Source organism: Anomalospiza imberbis, chromosome 25 (genome assembly GCF_031753505.1).
Source record: "Anomalospiza imberbis isolate Cuckoo-Finch-1a 21T00152 chromosome 25, ASM3175350v1, whole genome shotgun sequence".
NCBI lineage: Eukaryota > Metazoa > Chordata > Aves > Passeriformes > Viduidae > Anomalospiza > Anomalospiza imberbis.
The window spans coordinates 5008754-5027650 of record NC_089705.1 but is presented as its reverse complement, the minus strand read 5'-3'; the positions used below and the strand labels follow the sequence as shown (position 1 = coordinate 5027650).

Sequence of the window (18897 nt, the reverse complement as noted above, 5' to 3'; positions counted from 1 at the left end):
GGCATTCCCCATCCTGGCATTCCCAATCCTGGCATTCCCAGCTGCTCCGTGGTCTCTGTCCCTGCCCCTTGTCACAGGCGTGGTGGCACCGGGCTGAGCTGGGAGCACGGATGGAAATAGGGAAGAGCCAGAGGTTCTCCAAAGGGGTATTCCCGCTCCTTGCTGAGCCTCCTGAGCCCAAAAATGCCCCAAAAATCCCTTTATGGGATTCACCTGCCCATGTTCCCCCAATCCCTGACCTACAGAGATGAGGGGACAGTGTGACAATGGGGACACGTGGACGTGGTGACAGAGGAAGCCCAGGTGAGGCGGATCCGCAGCATTTCCATCTCTCCCTGTTTCCATCTCTCCACCTGGGTGCTCCTTCCCCCACCAAATTCAACCCCGAATTTGTCCCCGATTCCCTGGGAAGGCTCCAAGGATGGCCAGCTCGGGGTGACGACATTCCCCAAGCCCAAGCAGCCGAGCCGGGCTTGGGTTTGGTTGCAAACACGCAGGGATCGGCCCACGCCGAGCTCTCCCTCCAATCCAGGGGCTCATCCAGAGCCTGCGGCTGTTCCCGCTCGCGGCTCCCTCGCTCCTGGCAGCGCTCCTGGATCGTCACCACTTCACACCCTCCCTGCCCACCCCTGGAATTCTCAGCCGGGAAAACGGGGATGGGTGCGGGGCTCAGCGCCGCCCTCCCACCCATCCCATGCGCTGGATCCAGCGTGGAAATGCAGATCCCAGCACCTGCAGCTCTGCTCCTGCCTCGTTCCCCACCTGGAACAGCTGGAGAAGCAGAGGTTGGGATGATGGCTCAGCCCTTCCTGGTGGATTTGTGGATCTGCTCCTCGTGGAGCAGAGCTGGGCTGGCAGCCCCTGGGGCTGACCTGCCGTGAATCCAGGTATTATTTATAACATAAATAATAAATAATAAATAATAAATGCCAAACTCTCTGTTCTTCACGGGGGCTCCAGCCCTTTCCCTGTCTTTCCCTCGGTTAATTAATTTAATGGCTTTATGATTGCGGAGGGATTAGCTGGGAGCTATAGAATCTATATTTGGAGGTATAGAGGGGACTATAGATAGCGCAGCAAAGTGAGAACAGCCCCCACTCCCCTGGAATTGGGAAGTTTGGGAGCGGAGGGGAGGCCGTGGATGGAGCGCCTGGATGCAGCCGGGAGCCCGGGAGATGCTCACTGGGATTTAGGAGGGCTGGCAGGAAGGTGAGTCAGGGGTCCCGGGGGTCGCAGAGGTCGGAATTGGAGCTGGGTGGAGCTGAGGGAGGGGACAGCAGCGTGTCCTGCCCCGGGGGAACGGCACAGGGGGGTCACAGCGCCCTGGAGGTCACAACACTGCTTTGGGGTCCCCTGGGTGCCGGGTCTGGCTGTGCCACGGAGCCTGCAGGGTCCTGGCAGAGCTGGAAAAGCTCTGGCTCCACCCCAGAGGGGCTTTGGCGCTGCTGTCACCACCCCCACGTGTCCCCATTGTCACACTTGTCCCCTCACCTCTCCAGGTCAGGAACCTGGGGGAACATGGGCAGGTGCACCCCATAAATGGATTTTTGGGGCGGTTTTGGGCTCAGGGGGATCAGCGAGGAACGGGGATGACCCCGGGGGGGCTGAGCCCCTTTGGAAGACCCCTGGCTCTTCCCTCTTTCCATCCGTGTCCCAGCCCGGCCCGGTGCCACCGCGCGTGGTGACAAAGCTGCCGTGCTCCTTCCGGCTGGCAGCCAGCGCTGATCCCTCTGAGCCGGGGCTGTCACCCTCCCTGGCAGCTCCCTTTGTGCAGGGAACAAAGCCAGGCTCCCCGGGAGCACAGGAATGTCACAGAATCGGCAGCTGCCACCGAGGGGACACCCAGGAGCAGCCACTGGCCCCTTCCCACGGCGACAGTGACAGTGAGCCCCCCCAGCTGGTGACAGCACCATGGGCTGAGGCTGGAATTTGGGGTGATGCTCCTGTGCTGGTGCTCAGTCCCCTTGGAGCACCGTGGCTCATGCCAGGGATGTCCCCAAGGGACACCTTTGTCCTGGTGTCACCCACAAGCTGGGGATCCTGCCTCCCAAGAGCTTCCTTCCTTGGGGTTCAGGGAGATGGTGGCTGATGTGATGTCCCTGCTCTGGTGTTTAATCCCCTCAGAGCACCCTGGGTCATCCCGGGCATGTCCCTCATCCATGGGGGACAAGGACACCTTGTCCTGGTGTCACCCACAAGCAGGTGGCTCCTTCCTTTCTGCCTCTCAAAAATTTGCACCCCTGGGGTTCAGGGAGAAGGGGGTTGATGCTGGAATTTGGGGTGATGCTCCTGCACTGGTATTTAATGCCTTTGGATGACCACGGGTCATCCCAGGGGTGTCCCCATCCATGGGGGACAAGGACACCTTGTCCTGGTGTCACCCACAAGCGAGTGGATCCTTCCTTTCTGCCTCCTAAGAATTCACATCCCTGGCGTTCAGGGAGAGGGAGTTAATGCTGGAATTGGGGGTGATGCTTCTGCACTGTTAATGCTGGAATTGGGGGTGATGCTTCTGCACTGGTGTTGTGTCCCCTTGGATCATCACAGCTCATCCCAGGGATGAGGGGACACAGGGACACCTTGTCCTGGTGTCACCCACCAGCTGGCTCTTTCCTTCCCGCCTCCCAAGGATTGGAATCTCTGGGTGGAGGAAAATGGGGCCTGACTTGGAATTTGGGGTGATGCTCCTGGTGTTTAACCCCTGATGCTCACTGGTGTTTAACCCCTTTGGAGCACCGTGGCTCATCCCAGGGATGAGGGGACACAGGGACACCTTGTCCTGGTGTCACCCACAAGTTGGTGGCTCTTTCCTCTCTGCTTCCCAGGAATTTGCACCCCTGGAATTCAGGGAAACATGGGCTGATGCTGGAATTTGGGCTGACACTCCTACACTGGTGTTTAACCCCTTTGGATCACCACAGCTCACCCCAGGGATGAAGTGACACAGGGACACCTTGTCCTGGTGTCACCCACAAGTTGGTGGCTCTTTCCTCTCTGCTTCCCAGGAATTTGCACCCCTGGAATTCAGGGAAACATGGGCTGATGCTGGAATTTGGGCTGACACTCCTACACTGGTGTTTAACCCCTTTGGATCACCACAGCTCACCCCAGGGATGAAGTGACACAGGGACACCTTGTCCTGGTGTCACCCACAAGCTGGTGACTCTTTCCTGCCTTCCTCCCAAGGATTTACACCCTGGGGGCTGCACTGGGGAAGGTGCCGGTGCCACCCCGGCTGTGCCCCGGAGCTCTGCCCGTGGGCCCGGATGCCGCCGCGATCCCGCTGGAATCTCCGGAGGCAGCGAGCCGCAGATCGACTTTGACAGACGCGGCCCGGGAGCTGCGTCCTGGCGGATGCAAATTATTCAGCAGCTCCCGGGAAAAACGCGCTGTGACAGAGCGTGCCGGGGGGGGAAGGGGCTGTGCCACCCTGTCACATCCCCTGCCAGCAGCAGCTGCGCTGTCCCCCCGCCTCCGGAGCGCTCCCGGCACAAAGCGAGGGGGGGACAGGCGTGGGGGTCCCCAAAGGAGAGGCTGGGAGGTGACAAAAACGGGGTTTGGCCAAAGGGTGGGGCCATCGGAGGTGACAGCAGATCCATGGACAATGAGCACGCTGAGGAGCTCGTGTGCACCTCCAGGCAGGCTGGGGAGAGACCCAGAGCATCCCAGTGCATCCCAGTTCAGTCCAGGATTGTGCTTTGCCCCATGGAGCTGGGCTGAGTGTGGGATTCAGCTCAGGGCTGTTCGGGAATTGGCCGGGAGCTGATAACGGAGATAAGGATCTGGAAGGTGTCTCGGGGATCGATTTCCCGATCTGATTCCCGGGATCGCTTTCCAATGTGATTCACCAGGTGCCGTGCAGGTGGATCTGGCAGGAAAATCTGTTCCCAGCTGAGATTCAATTCACATTCAGAAAATACATCACTGCTAATAAATCACTGCTGGCCTCGAGCTTGCGGCAGAACCCTCCCCTGGGATGTCCCCAAGTGGGTGACATTGGGATCGGACACCTCAGCTTTTCCCGGGCTCTTCTGGAGCCAAAAATCTGCTGTTCCCATGAAGAAATTCAGCTTTTGAGGCCAACCTCTGCCCCATCCCCAGGCTGATACATTTTGCTTGGCCCCACAAAATGCGAAGGCCTGGTGAATTCCCGGGATCAAGCATGCAAATCCTGAGGAGGAGAATGAGGAGCCAGCGAGGAGGGGAGAAGCTGTTCCGAGCCAATCCCTCTCGGAGGTGGCATTTAAGCAGATGGAGGAGTGGAGTGGAGTGGAGTGGAGCTGTCTGAGGAGGATGTGATGGAAATGTGAATATGGAGAGGAGGCTCCGGCTGCCTGCTGGGAGCTGGGATCGCCCTGGAGCAACATCCCGTGGGCACTGCCCACATCCAGCTCCTCCTGCCGGCCCTTTGGAATGGCAGGAGCTGAGTTTAGGGATCATTAAAGGGTTGGTGGGGCTCTCTTCACTCTTTGGGAGGTGGATGGGGCTGGAGCAGCCTCTGGAAAGGCTCTCACTGCCTTTGCTGCCCTGGCTGTGGGGATCCCTGGGAGCAGACAGGGAAGGTGGCACAGGGGTGGTGCCAATTCCGTGCCAGGAATTGCCAGGACAGCAGAGACACTCTGGTGGCTGCACCACGCTCAGGACCAGGACAGGCTCCCGTGCCAAGCCCTCCACGCTCCAAGCCAGATCTTCATTCCTGAGGGTTTGGAATTAATATTTATCTATCAGTACTGCTAATTAGGCCTCTCAACAATGCTCCTGCTCTGAGTTGGAGCCGATAAAATGCGGATGATGTGCGAGAGGAGCCGCGGGCTGGCTCAGGGATGTGCTTCGCCTCCAGATCAATAGCAGGGCTCGGATAAAATTTTCCATCATGTTTTTCTCACGTTCTGCTTCTCCCGCCGCCGCCTCAGGGAGGGGGACACGTGGTGGGAGTTGTGATTTTCCCCTCCAGGTGTTCCCCCATATTTCCGTGGCTCTGTATCCCGGTGCTGTGTCAGGGCCAGGGATGAGGCGGGCAGGAGGGAGGATTCCTCCCGGATCCCTCTCCATGCTGCTTCCCATCTGCTGGATTATTTCAGCATTTAATTATTTACCGCAGGCTGTGTGGGCAGCTGTACAGAGGCAGTTATTGCTTAATTGAGCTACTTGACTCCAGCACTGCCAAAATAGGAACAGAAATGGGAAAAAAGGATCCCCCCCACCTTGTAGGGCAGCCCGGGAAGCAGGGACAGCACAATGCCCTGGGAAAAATCTGGCTTTTCAGGGGAGATTCAGAATGATGTCACCTTCATCCCATCTCACCCTCGCTCCCGACTCCAAAGCCGGCCCTGAGGGAGAGGGAAGCCCCAGGGAGCAGTGCCAGGGCAGGGATGCTCCAGCCAGGTGACACACGGTGACAATGTCCTGCCGAGGAGGTGCCAGCGTCCATCTGCCAGGTATCCCAAGCCTGGAGCCGGGATGTCTCCAGGAATCTCTGCTCTTCCCGGAGCTCAGGGCATCCCCTCCAGCTGAGGCTGGAAAGGAGCTTTGCAGCGTTTTCCCAACTCCCAGAGGGAATCCAGCCCCTGTCCCCACCCCTTCCACCTCTGTGACCTCCCCATCTGTCACCAAGCCCGGTGTCCCCAGGACCCCCCGGCTGGCAGCAAAGCGATTCCATCCATCTCCATTTCCCGGGGAACACAGAGCTCCGTGGATGAAAGCTTGGGATAATTGAGATTATTATGGAATCCAGCAGGATGCAGACTGGCACCGAGCAAACATCTGCCTGCTGCTCCTCGGGGAGGCAGGAGGGAGAGGGGCCCATCCCATTTTCCTCTGGAGTGCTGGTGGGAACGAGGGTGAAGTGAGGAAAACCCAGGAGTGTGTTTTGGGATGTGAGGGTGTGCAGCCACGGGGGTGTGGGATTTGGGATGGGGTGAGGGGAGTTGTCACATCCAGAGGCTCGGGATGTGGTTTGGGATGGCCAAATGCAGTGGCCACCACCAATCCCATGGGAATTGGGGATTTATCACCCTCCAAAAGCTGTGTGAGGTGGGAGGGAGCACTTTGGGATGCGTAGAGGAGGGATGGGAGCCATAAATGTGCTCTGGGATGCTCCTGGTGCTGGCACAGTGACAAGGCTGGGACCTTTGCCTTCGCTCAGCCGTCCCTCACCGCATCCCTGCTCTGCAGCCTCCTCCTGGCATTGCCAGCATGAGGAACGGGACGGTGGAGGGGACAGGGACAGCGGGGAAGGGGGACAGTGGGGACAGCTGGGAGAGAGGGGACAGAGGGGACAGAGGGGACAGCTGGGATAGAGGGGACAGCGGGGAGAGAGGGGACAGTGGGGACAGAGGGGACAGTGGGGACACCGGGGACACTGGGCAGTCTCAGCTGCCAGGACGAGGTGCAGCTCAGTCCTAGCGGGTCCCTGTGCTGGGGGCAGCCCCGAGAGCTCCGGGGTGGCCGATGGGGAGTGGATCTGTGGGTTGGGGACACAGAGGTGACCCCAGCCTGGTGTCACGGCTGCTTTGGCATTTCAGAGGCTCCGGCTGTCACCTGCAGCCGCCTCGCTCCTGTTCCCAGCCTGGCAGGAGAAATGATATCATTTAGAAATGCTTTTTATTTCCTTTTATTTCCCCCCTGCTGTGACAGAAACACAACCACGCCACCTCCGCAGCGCCGCTCTCCCCGTCCTTGTCCCTGTCCCTCTCTGAGGTGGCCCCGGGGGTTTTGTGGCTTTGTTCCCTTCATGGATTCACTGCTGGGACAGCACAAGGGGTGACGCTGAGCTGCCGTTCCCCTGGGAATTTGGGATGTCACACAGCCCACGGTGGCCCCAGCTCCATCCCTGGTCCTTTATGGATCCCCGTCCCCTCAACGTTTTGGGGTTTGAGCCCAGCACGGGGCAGGGACAGAGCCACCCAGTTAGGGTCAGCACGAAGTGTTGGGACCCTAATGAGACCCTAATGAAGGTAACGAGCAGGACTGGGTGGGTTGGGGTGGATTTACAGGCCCAGCTGTGCTGCCTGGCAGGAGAGGGATGAGGATGATTAGGGTGGGGCTGGAGGAATTTCCTGCCCTGTTTGGGGAAGGTCAAGCCCATGGTGGGAAGCTCCGAGCGGCTCTGTCCCCGCCTGGGACCCCGTGGTCCCCAAACTGGGCCACCAAACTGGGCCACTGGGATCTGGGGACGTGAGGAGGTGGATGATGGGAGCCAAGCTGTGGGGACAGCTTGGAGTCATCCCTGAGCTCCCACGGAGTTGCCACGAGCCCCAAGGAGCACTGAGCCGTGTGCGCAGCGATAAATTAATTAAAGCCATCAAATAAAGCCTCGCAAGAGCCCCAGAGGGACCGGCGCTAATGCAGGCGCTGGTTGTGTTTAGGGATTAATGCCCTGCCGGGATGGGCTCGCGTTTCCCAGCCTTTCATCCCGCTTTTCTCCTCCCCGGCGCGGGTGTCCGCATCCCTCGGGAGCGGCGCTGTCAGCTCGCATCGCTCTCCGGGAGCATCCCGGCAGCATTCCCAGCCTCTCTCGCAGCCCCAGCTCCGCCGGGACCCCGGCGAGGCAGGATCAAACGGAATCAGCGTGAAAGATCCAGGGAAAGCCGAGCCATTCCCGGCCGATCCCCGCCAGAACCCGCCGGGGAGCCGGGGGTGGGGAGGGGGGAGAGCGCGGCGGGGGAAAATTTGGTTTTTGCTAAATTGTTGATTGTGTTGTGGTTTTTGATGAATTGTTGGTAATCGTGCCTGCTCGAGGAGCTGGCGGGATCCTCGGCTTGATGCAGGGAAAGGAGGAATCCCGAATCCCAGAGCTCCGGCGAGGATTGGGAATGGGAATGTTGGGATCGTGCTGCTGGGGCGAGGTCATCCCCAATCCTGGTTTGTGTCCCAGTCCATCCCCAGGCTCAAATCCCCTGGAAAAGGAGATTTCCCAGGAAATCTGGGCTCCCTCTCGCCCGCCACCATCCCGGCTGGTCCTGTCCCCTCCCGGCAGGGCGGCACCCAGGGAAGAACAAGGACAATTTAGCGGGATATTGCAGCTTAATGCCTCGTTCGTGGAGAATTTAGGAATGAGGAGTGGAAAAACAAACCAGGGAAGGGAAGGGAAAAAGCGGGAAAAGAGGAAGGGAAGGAAAACGAAGGAAAAAATGAAGGGGGAAAGGAAGGGAGGGGAGGGAAAGGGGGGAAAAGGAAGGAAGAAAATAAAGGAAGGAAGTGAAAGAGAAGGGAAGGAACGGGGAAAACAACAAGGGAAGGGGAAAACAGGGAGGGAAGGGGAAAAAAAGGAAGGAAATGAAAGAGAATGGAAGGAATGGGGGAAAAAGGAAAGGAAGAGGAAAACAGAAATGGAAGGGGAAAAAAAAAAAAAAAAAGGAAGGGAAGGCAAAAAAAAGGAATAAGGGAAGGGTGTGGTGGAGCAGCTCCAGCGTTGTTTTGGTGCCGGGAGTGCAGCTGGAGTTTCCCAGCCGAAGGATCTCCAAAATCCCATCGGGAGAAGCCATCCCGCCGGGAAGGGACAGCGAGTTTGTCTCGCTGCCAGCTCCTGCTCGTCGCTCCCGCGCGCCAGCTTGTGCTGCTAATTGTCTGTTAATTGTAATGGAGCTGTAGTCAGGGGTGCTTTAATTAGCGCTGAGCCTCATCCAGGGAGCGGCTTACCGGAGCTCCAGGGCTCCTGCGGCACTCAGGGATGGAGATGGGATGGCGTGGGGAGGAACTGGCATTCCTGCGGGATGGGAAGCGCAAGGAATTCTCAGGGAAAAGCGTCGGGATGAGCAAGGGTGTCGGATTAGGCCTTTTTCCGGCCCAGAGATGGGGCAACAGAGAGGCGTTTTAAAAACTGTGATTTTTAAAATAAAAAAGGAGCTGAGATGGCTGGATCCGTGAAGGAGAGTCTCCCCCAGCATCCCCAAAAACAGTTGTCAGGGCTGCTTTGTGCTTTTCTGTATTTTCCCACCCATAAAAGTCCCGCCGCAATTACCCCGTTTGTTATCTTTATGGCCTTGGCCGCTGCGGGAGATATTGGATCCATATCGGAGCGAAAAAAGGACATGAAAAAAGCTCCTAAAAGCCGAGAGGAGATCACTCACGGGGCTTTGATTAAGCATCCGCAGCTAACCCAGGGGAATTTATGGCCCTTAAAATGTGTTTCACCCGGAGCCAGGAGCTGGATCCTTTGGAGAGCCCGGGAATGGTGTCGTGGAGAGCGGGGACACCCCCCGGGGACCCCCAAAAAACCCCTCACAACCTCAGGATTCGGTTCTGGGAGGGTGAGAAGTGATTTGGTTGTGCTGGGGTGGAGGGAGGTGACAATTCCAGGAGCTGGGATTTAATTCCTGCTAGAGGCAGGATCCGTGTCCTGTGGCTGTAGGGGTGCTGTCGCCCCCTGAGCACACCTGGGCGCGTTTTGGGGTGGTTTTAGGGCTGATGTCCAACCCCTATCCTGCTGTTCCCCCATTGCTGGAATGCTCAGCGTCCCTTTTCCATTCATCCCGGGGATGTTTTATGCTCCTCATCCATTCCCTGTGCTGATCCAGGTGTTTGTGATCCTGCCGGGGTTATGATGTGTATTAAAAAAAAAAAAAAGTCAATAGGAAAGGGCCAGCGGGGACGGCAGCGCCCATCCATCACCGTCACCACAGCCAGGATTATCCCGGGAAAAGCAGCCTGGAGCTGCCGGCTCCTCCTGGGAAGGGGGGGTTTGGTCACCCCCTGGCCGCCCTGGCCATCCGTCACCCGGCCCAGGGGGTGGCAGCGGGGCGGGGGTGAGGAGGCAGCGATGGATGGGCTTGGGGATTTGTGGGGAGGACGGGATTTGGGAACGCCAGGACAGCGTGGGAGGGGTGCCCACCCCACTGCAGCCGCTGCAGGAGGGGCAGGGAGACACTGGGGACAGTGGGAGCCTGGGATATCCATGGATAGCGGTGGATGTCGGTGGTTATTGATAGTTATTGATGGTTATTGGTGGATATTGATGGGTATTGGTGGATATCGGTGGGTATTGATGGGTATCAGTGGATGTCGGTGGATATTGGTGGTTATTGATGGTTATTGGTGGATATTAATGGGCATCGATGGTTATTGACAGATAGTGATGGATATCAATGGATATTAATGGATATCAGTGGATATTGGTGGATATTGTTAGATATCAGTGGACATTGGTGGTTATTGGTGGATATTGGTGGGTATTGATGGATATCAATGGATATCAATGGATATCAATGGATATTAATGGATATCAATGGATATCGGTGGATATCGATGGATATTGATGGATATAGATGGATATAAATGGATATCAATGGATATTGGTAGATATTGATGGATATTGATGGATATCCATGGATATTGATGGATATCCATGGATATTGATGGATATCCATGGATATCGATGGATATAAATGGATATAAATGGATATTGGTGGATATTGATGGATATTGATTGATATCGATGGATATTGATGGATGGAGGCCACTGGGAATCGGGGCCAGGCCCAGGTGACCCCACCAGCCCCTGGGTGCTGAGGGTGGGGGGCTGCTGGCTCCACTCCCGTATGCCCTGGGAGGAGGATTCAGGAATTTTCCTGAATTATCCAGCAGAAAGGTGGCATTGCAAGAGCTCCGATGTCTCTTGGGATATCCGCCAGAGCTTGGTGGCTCTGACTTTGTCACTCCCCACCTGTTTCTGGGGGGTTTGGGAGCTCTTTGCTTTGGTTGCTGCCTCTGTTTTAGGGTGAGCAGGGAGGGAGGATGAGGAAAATCAGCCGGGAATGGTGCCGGGGTTGTGCCCAAGTGGCACTGGCAGCCTGGCACCGCTGATTTATCCCAAATCCCACCCCGGAGAGGAGCCTGGAAAGTTCGTTCCTGGTGGGGAAAGAGCCACCCCTGCAGCGCTCCGGGGGTGGGGACTGTCACTTAAAAACGCTTAATGAGCACTTCCAGCATTATGGAAATTCACTTCACCCCGAGGAATCCGAACAAAAGCGGGCGCTTTTTTTTTTTTTTTTTTTTTTTTTTTTTTTTTTTTTTGTCCTTTTTCCCTTTAATCTCGCCACGGATCGCTCTTTTCTTTCCTCCTCTCTGCTCCCTTTCATTTAGCAGCAAAGCAGGCGGGAGATCACAATTCCAGAGGCTGGCACCCCCTGGATACCTGAGACCCCCTGCCTCGGTCCTGATCCTTTAAATCCCTCCCCAAACCCCTCAGCACCTGGGCACAAACAGCAGGAAATGATGGCCAAGCTTCTGGACCCTCAGTATTCGCAGATCCAGGAAAAATCCTGGATGTCCCATCCCTGGAAGAGCCCAAGGCTGGGTTGGATGGGGCTTGGAGCATCCTGGGATAGTGGAAGGTGAAACCAGATGGGTTTTAAGGCCTCTCCCAACCTAAAATTATCCCTGAAGAGCCCCCAGATCCCATCCTGTTGATCTGAGCATGCACGTGCTGGATCAACCCCTTGGAAAAACACTTGGCTTTGTGCACATCCGCCTCCTGGAAGTACTTTTAGCTCCTTCCCTTTGTAATTATTCCTGGGATGAGCAGGCAGCTCGAAGACCTGGGAGGAAATGTGTCAGTCACAGAATGATTTCCTTGAGAGTTTTTTTTCTTTTTTTTCCCCTCTCCCCACTCCCCCCTTCGAATGAAAGTTGGCTAATGGCTCGTTGCGAAAAAAATAATTGCCACTGATTTCTCTAAATTGCACAAAATGTATTAATGACGTGCTTTTTTTTTTTAATTTTTTTTCCCCGAGACAGAAATAACGCAATTTGCATTTAAATGTGGCCGATCTTTGCAAACTCCGCTCGGTGTTTTCTTGCAGCCACATAAAAATACCAAAATACCGAGCGATCTCAGCGCAGGTGCCGGGGGTGGGGACAGCGGGTGGCTTCAGCTCGGGGTTGTGGCACTGCCAGCCCCGGCGCCAGAGGGATTTGGAATTCCAGCAGGAATTCACTTGGGAATCTCCAAACCTGTGCTGCCAGAAGGGAGTTGCTTCTCTTCATTAATAACTTTACCCATCATTTTATTTCTGCCTTATTAGCCAGACCCCACAGGGAAGGGTGAAACCAGGGATTTATGGAGTGGGACACTAATCCTTTGGGAAAGGGAAGCTCCGGGAATGGCCTCATAATGCGGGGTGAGGATTTTGGGGGTTCTTGGTATCTGTGAGTGTTCCTGCCTTTCTATCCCGCTGGGATCCCACTGCGGGGATGATGCGGGAGTGGCACAGGGATTTGGGATCATCCCCTGCAGCCCCGTCCGCTCCTCCATCGCAGGTGCCGTGATTTAATTCCTGATCAGGCTGAAAATCACTTGGTTTTAGGAGATCAGGACGGGCTCAGAACTGTGGAAATTGGACTTTTCCCTGGATTTGGCAGGGCTGAGGAGTTGAGAGCGGAATCCCCCCCCCGGGCAGTTCCAGTGGGAAATGAAGAGGAGGATGAATCCTCGCTCTAATCTTCCTCTTCCCGAGCTCCTCGTGCTCACCTGGGTGGGGGAACTGAGGCACAGGCCGGTGGGGAGGATTTGGGGGTTTGAGGGAAGATTTCCTGGGGGTTGAGGGTCTCCCTGTCCCCTGGGGTTCCTCCCTCCCACCCCTTCTTGTGGGATAAACGCTTTTATCTGGAAAAGGGAAATATTTGCTTTATCCATGGGACAAGAACTTGGTTTTTGCCATCCGTGGGGTCACTGTTTGTGCGCCGGTGCTCCCACAGCGGGCAGGACCCTTCCTGGGGGCTGATTTCCTGGGAATTCCCAGCTCTGCTGTGAGAGGAAAGCTGGGAAGGAGAAATTCCGGGTGGGTCAGGAGGGATTTGCCTGGCTGGGAGTTGGTGAGGCCCTTCCCCTTCCATCCAGGAGGGTTCCCAAGGATCTGTTCATCCCAGAAGGAGCAGTTTTGGGGTGCAGGATGCTGGGAACTGCTGGGAATTCCAGCTGTATCCCCGGCATGGTGGGGGGAGGTTGAATTCACCCGGTTGTGTTTCATGTGTGGCTCCATAAAAAGCAAACACTGCCCTAAAAGCTAAAAGGAGGAGGAGGAAAAGCATTCCCTGCTTTATTCCCTGCTCTCTCCTGCCTGGATCTTTCCAACAGCCTTTCCTCTTCTCCCTCCTCCTCCTCCTCCTGGGGTTGCAAAACCTATGGAGAGGCAAAAAAATCCCTCTTGGGGTTGGTTTTGGGATCATTCCTGAACTTCCCAACATCCTGTGCCGCATCCTGGGGTCAGGGCACATCCCGGGTGTTCCCATTCCCTGGAGGGGAGAGGAGGCACAGGATGCCCCAGCCCATGATGTGTTTCCATGGTGTGCACGATATTCCCTGGAAAGAGGATCAGGATGCAATTCCAAGGATTTTTTTTTTTTTTTTTTTGGAGCCCCCGTGCCCTCGGTGTCCCCAACGAGGCCGTGGCGGGGCGGGACCTCTCCAGGCTCTCTCTCCTCCCGAAGCTCTCCCTCCCTTCTCTCCCCTTGTGTTTTCCTTGCAAACAGCCTCGCCTTTGAAATTCAAATGTTGCCGTGGCCCTTTCCTCACCCTCCGCAGGAATATCTCTCTTTTCATCTGAAAATAATTAACAAATGAACAAAACTCCTGTGTGAAATTAAAATTCATGCCCAGAGGTGACCTTTGAAGCCCAGCACTGCTGCTGGCTTGGGTTGGGTTTTTATATTTTCCCTTCTCTCTCTTTTTTTTTTTTTTTTTTTTTTTTTTAATATTCCTCACACTCTCCACAGCTCCAGAGGGCTCCTTTCCACCTCCTTTTCCCCTCTTTTTTTTTTTTTTTTAATTGCATTCCTCCAGGGATTCTTTGCCTCCCACAGCCACCACCTGGATGGGGAGATGCTCCCACAGGGCTCGGGCACAGCGTGAGGGATTTTGGGATCAATGAGGTCCTCAAATCCCCACCAGCCGGAGGGGCCAGGCTCCATCACCCCCACGCGGGCTCGGGGTCAGATAATTGTAATTAATTACAAAGAGATTGGCAGCTGGAGCCCTGCCCTGAGCAGGGAGCTTCCCGTGGGGATGGAGATGTCTTATCCCTGCTCCTTGGATACTCAAGGATTTGTTGGGATCCACTTTGGGATGCTCTTGCCTGCGGGAATGGGCTTTTCCAGGTTCCCCCATGGAGAATCCAACCCCAAACTGGTTTTCTGCTGGAACAGGGGGGAAATGTTGAGTTTGGAACCATTCCAGGTGCAGCCTGGGGAGTCCTGGTTCACTTTGGGATGGATGGATGGATGGACAGAAGGATGGATGGATGGATGATGGATGGATGATGGATGGATGGATGATGGGTGGGTGATGGATGGATGGATGATGGATGGGTGATGGATGGATGGGTGATGGATGGATGGATGGATGATGGGTGAATCATGGATGGATGGATGGATGATGGATGGATGATGGATGGATGATGGATGGATGGATGGATGATGGATGGATGGATGATGGATGATGGATGGACAGAAGGATGGATGGATGATGGATGGATGGATGGATGGATGGATGACGGGTGAATCATGGATGGATGATGGATGATGGATGGATGGATGATGGATGGATGGCTGATGGATGGATGGATGACGGGTGAATCATGGATGGATGGATGGATGATGGATGGATGGATGATGGATGGACAGAAGGATGGATGGATGATGGATGGATGGATGATGGATGGATGATGAATGGATGGATGATGGACAGGAGGATGGACAGAAGGATGGACAGAAGGATGAACAGAAGGATGGATGATGGATGGATGGATGAGGGATGGATGGATCCATGGATGGATGGAAGGATGAACAGATGGGACACCTCAGTGCCAAGGGTGGGGTTTGAGGAGCAGCAAGACCGGGACAGCTAGGGCATGAGGAGGAGGAAAAGGACAGGAAAGAGCCAGAGCATGAGGTGGAAAAGGTCCTTCCCATCATGGAACCAGCCCAGCTGGCTTTGCCCTGGCAATCCAGGGGGATCCCAGCATGGCCCCATTCCAGGATTGCTCCCTGAGGGGGCTCCTTTGGGGCTGGGTGAGGATTCTCCTCCCATGGGAGCTTGTGGATTCCATCTCCTGTCCTTCATGCCTGGCTGTGGGGAGCAGGGAAGGAGCAGTTATGGAGGAGGGAAGGGGCAGGGAAAGGAGCAGGGATGGAGCAGGGAAGGAGCAGGGATGGAGCAGGGATGGAGCAGGGATGGAGCAGGGAAGGAGCAGGGATGGAGCAGGGATGGAGCAGGGAAGGAGCAGGGAAGGAGCAGGGATGGAGCAGAGAAGGAGTAGGGATGGAGCAGGGATGGAGCAGGGATGGAGCAGGGATGGAGCAGGGATGGAGCAGGGAAGGAGCAGGGATGGAGCAGGGATGGAGCAGGGAAGGAGCAGGGAAGGAGCAGGGATGGAGCAGAGAAGGAGTAGGGATGGAGCAGGGAAGGAGCAGGGATGGAGCAGGGATGAGCAGACCCCCGGCCCCCCCGCGGAGGCACAGCCGGCTCTGTAATTAAGCCAAGTGGGAAAGGTTGCCATGGCACCAACAGCAAAGAAACGAAGCTGCACCTTTATGGCTGCTCCGGAGCCTCGGGGCGTTGCCAGCTCCTCTGCCCGGGGCGCTGGGAGGCCGCGGGGCACAGGGGAAGCTGTGCCAGCCCCTGGCCCCTGCCGGTGCGGGTGGAGGGGCAGAGGCGCTGCTGCGATGTGGCAGCGGGGCCCCAGGGCTGTGCCTCGGCTGATCCTCCGGGATCTGAGGTTGTCCCAGCGGGTTCCATCCTGCTCTTCTCCTCCTGTGCCTCGTGGCCGCGTCCCTGTCCATGCCCGCTGGGTGCAGGTGGCTCTTGGGGGGCTTCTCCTATGGAGCCGAGACTTGGGGGACTCCCCCAGCACCCCAAACCTGCCCCCTGCTGTGGCCCGCACATCCCAACATCCCGGAGCCGGCCCTGCTGGAGGAGGTGGCTCCATCACATCCCGTTGTCCTGGCAACGGGCGAGGATGCTGCCTGCGGAGCCGGGCCTGGCCTGTCCCCTCCGGCTCCGGGAATGTCCCCCCTGCTCCTGGATCTTCCCCGCTGCTTTTCCCAGCCAGGCAGCGAGGGAAAGCCGGGATGTGCTGGCTGTCCCCTCCTCACTGCCGCACCGCACGCGGGACTGGGGTGTTCGGTGGTGTTTGTGTCCCTGTGTCCAGCCCAGCTGAGGAACAAACCAGGGCCACGGGCAGAGCCGGGGGCTGTGACAAAGCAGGACAGATCCCAGCCCTTCCCATGCCCGGGATTTATTTTCTCTCCCTCTGTCCCACATTCCGAGCCGTTCCTTGCCCTTTCTCTGGCCTTGCACTCCTGTTGTGTTTCTGCGGAGACAAAAATAGCCCGAGAGGTGCTAAAATAGAATTAAGGATATGTAAATGCTGTTTGTGCTCGCCCTGTTGCCTCCTTCTTTTCAGCAGCAATGATGATTTTCCTGCCAACCTCAGCCCGGGGAGGCGTTTGGGATCAGGGAATGCTGGGACACGGAGCTTTGCCGGGGGATGGGATGGGTTTATGAACTCCCCTTGGCACCCATTACCCTTTTTCCAGAAGCTCCTCTAAATCCTGGGGTTTTCCACCCAAATTTGGACCAGCTCCCTTTGGTCACCCGGGGGGGAACTCGGCATTCCATGCCGGGGGGAGGCTTTGCACTCAGCATCTCCCCGGCAGGAATCTGGGGGGGATCAAGCTCTGTCCCGAGGCAGGGGTTGGATTCTGGTGGAGGCAGAAGCTTCGCAGCTCCCTCGATCCCTCCTCACGCGGCGAGGGAGGGAAAACTCGGGAGCGCTGCCATGAATCTCGGCTGCTCCAGCGGCTGCCGAGGGGAAGGAATTAAGGGGAAGGAATTAAGCACTTTGAGAAGCTGGCAAGGATCCCTCCGGGAGCCCTGCGGCGGCTTCTTCAAACCCATCCTTCCCCTCCCTCCCCTCAGAAGTTACAACACGCGGCCAGCGCCGATCCCAGCCCCGCTGCTCTCCCACATCCCCGGCTCCACGGGCGTTATCCCATCCCTGAGATCCGGGAGAGCCCCAAATTCCTGCCCACACCGCCTGTCCCCCTTCCCCTGGCCTGGTTTGTCCCCGTGGGTCGCGCTGGGGAGGCTGGCAGGGCTCGGGGCCGTGGGTGTGAGCTCTGCCAGCCGGCGCAGATGCTGCCTTCGCTCACACGACAGCTCCGCTTCCCCTCTCCAGATTTTGCCCTGGAAAAGTAGGGCACAGCCACGGCTGCCCACGTCCTCCTCATCCCCCTCCCATCCCTGGCATCTGCTGCTCCTCGTGCTGGGGACGGGGGAGCAGCCGGGGCCCACTGGAGGGATGGGATTTGGGGGGTTGGGTTTGGGATGAGACCCAAAAGCGGCTCCCTTCGCGGGCAGGGTGGCACTCCCTGGCAGTGCCACCGCTCTGTGTCACCTCCCAGCCTGGCAAGGAGCATCGGGGACCGCCGGGTGCTCCGCCGCTGCCTCGGGACGGGGTGGAGCAGCAGGATGAGGTGCCAGCACGGCCCCGCAGCCACCCCCGGGCTCGGCACCGGGCGGTGCAGGGCGGCAGCACAATCTGCATGTAAATGGGGATATTTAAAGCCGGAGCCGGGTGGGAAGCGAAGGAATCAATTTCCCAAGTGGGAGGGCGGGGTGTTATTTTTACATCGCGCTGGATACGCAGCTTAAATCTGGCCCTGGAAGATGGAGAGGAACCGGGGCGGGTGGGGAAGGCGAATCGTGTCCCTTTAGCAGCGCCAGCCCCGCACGGGGTCCCTCTGGGAGGTGGCAGGAGGGGACAGGGAGCACCGCGTGCTCTTGTTGGTGTCCCCATCGGGTCGGTGCCCTCGGCTCTGAGCGTTCCCTGCTCTCCGAGCGTCTCCAGCTCTTTTAGTGTCACCGCTGGGCACGGCCTGGATCCGTGGGCGTCCTCACGGAGCCGTGGCTGCTCTTCCAGCAGCGCCGCCGGGTTTGGAGGTGGGCAGGGGCTCCTTTTGTGCTCGTGGTTAATTAAGAGGATCATTCAGAGCCACTCGTAGTGTAGCGTGTTGTCTTCTAATTGTTGCGATTCTGTCCCTGTGCCAGCTTCCATTAGCAACAAAACCCACTTATCTTGTTCTTCCCTATCTCTTCCCTTTATATTTTTATCCTCCCCTCTCCCTGCAAGTCTCTCTCTCTCCTCTTTTTTTCCCCAGCCCCAGCACCGCAGCAATAATTCCACCAGTCGTCATCTCGGTTGACAAAACACTGCTGATGTGACAGCTCCGAGCTATGAAATCTCCGTTACCGCTCGATAATTAATTCACTAATTGCGTGCGCTGCTCCGGGCCAGCTCCGAGGCCAGCGGTGCCACCCTGACCCCACCGTGCCCGGGGTAGCCCTCCCTGGGTTGTCCCCTTAGGAGGACGTGGCTCTCCTGGGAATGTGGGAATCGGGATGGAGGAAGGGATTGGGATGCAGGGAAGTGCCCCCAGTGCCACCAGTGCCACCAGTGCCAGTTGGAATGGGGGAATTGGGATGGGGGGAAGGGGTTGGAATGCAGGGGTTGCTGGGGAAGTGCCACCAGTGCCATCAGTGCCACCCGGAATGGGGGAATTGGGATGGGAAGGAAGGGAATGGGATGCAGGGAAGTGCCCCCAGTGCCACCAAGAATGGGGGAATTGGGATGGGAAGGAAGGGAATGGGATACAGGGAAGTGCCCCCAGTGCCACCAAGAATGGGGGAATTGGGATGGGAAGGAAGGGAATGGGATGCAGGGAAGTGCCCCCAGTGCCACCATTGCCACCCGGAATGGGGGAATTGGGATGGAGGAAGGGGATGGGATGCATGGAAGTGCCCTCAGTGCCACCCGGAATGAGGGAACTGGGGTGGAGGAAGGAGATGGGATGCAGGGGTTGCTGGGGAAGGCTGAGTGCCCCCAGTGCCACCCAGTTTTC

At 57.1% G+C, this 18897-nt stretch overlaps 1 protein-coding gene across 1 annotated transcript in view; it reads left to right on the top strand.

Moving 5' to 3' along the window:
- Positions 1–1113: 1113 nt before the first annotated feature.
- The window catches only part of ADGRB2 (adhesion G protein-coupled receptor B2), a 56390-nt gene continuing 38606 nt past the window's right edge, over positions 1114–18897 (top strand). The window contains exon 1 of the mRNA XM_068172628.1: positions 1114–1209. The gene's annotated coding sequence lies outside the window, so the exon portion shown is untranslated. The remainder of the gene's footprint in view (positions 1210–18897) is intronic.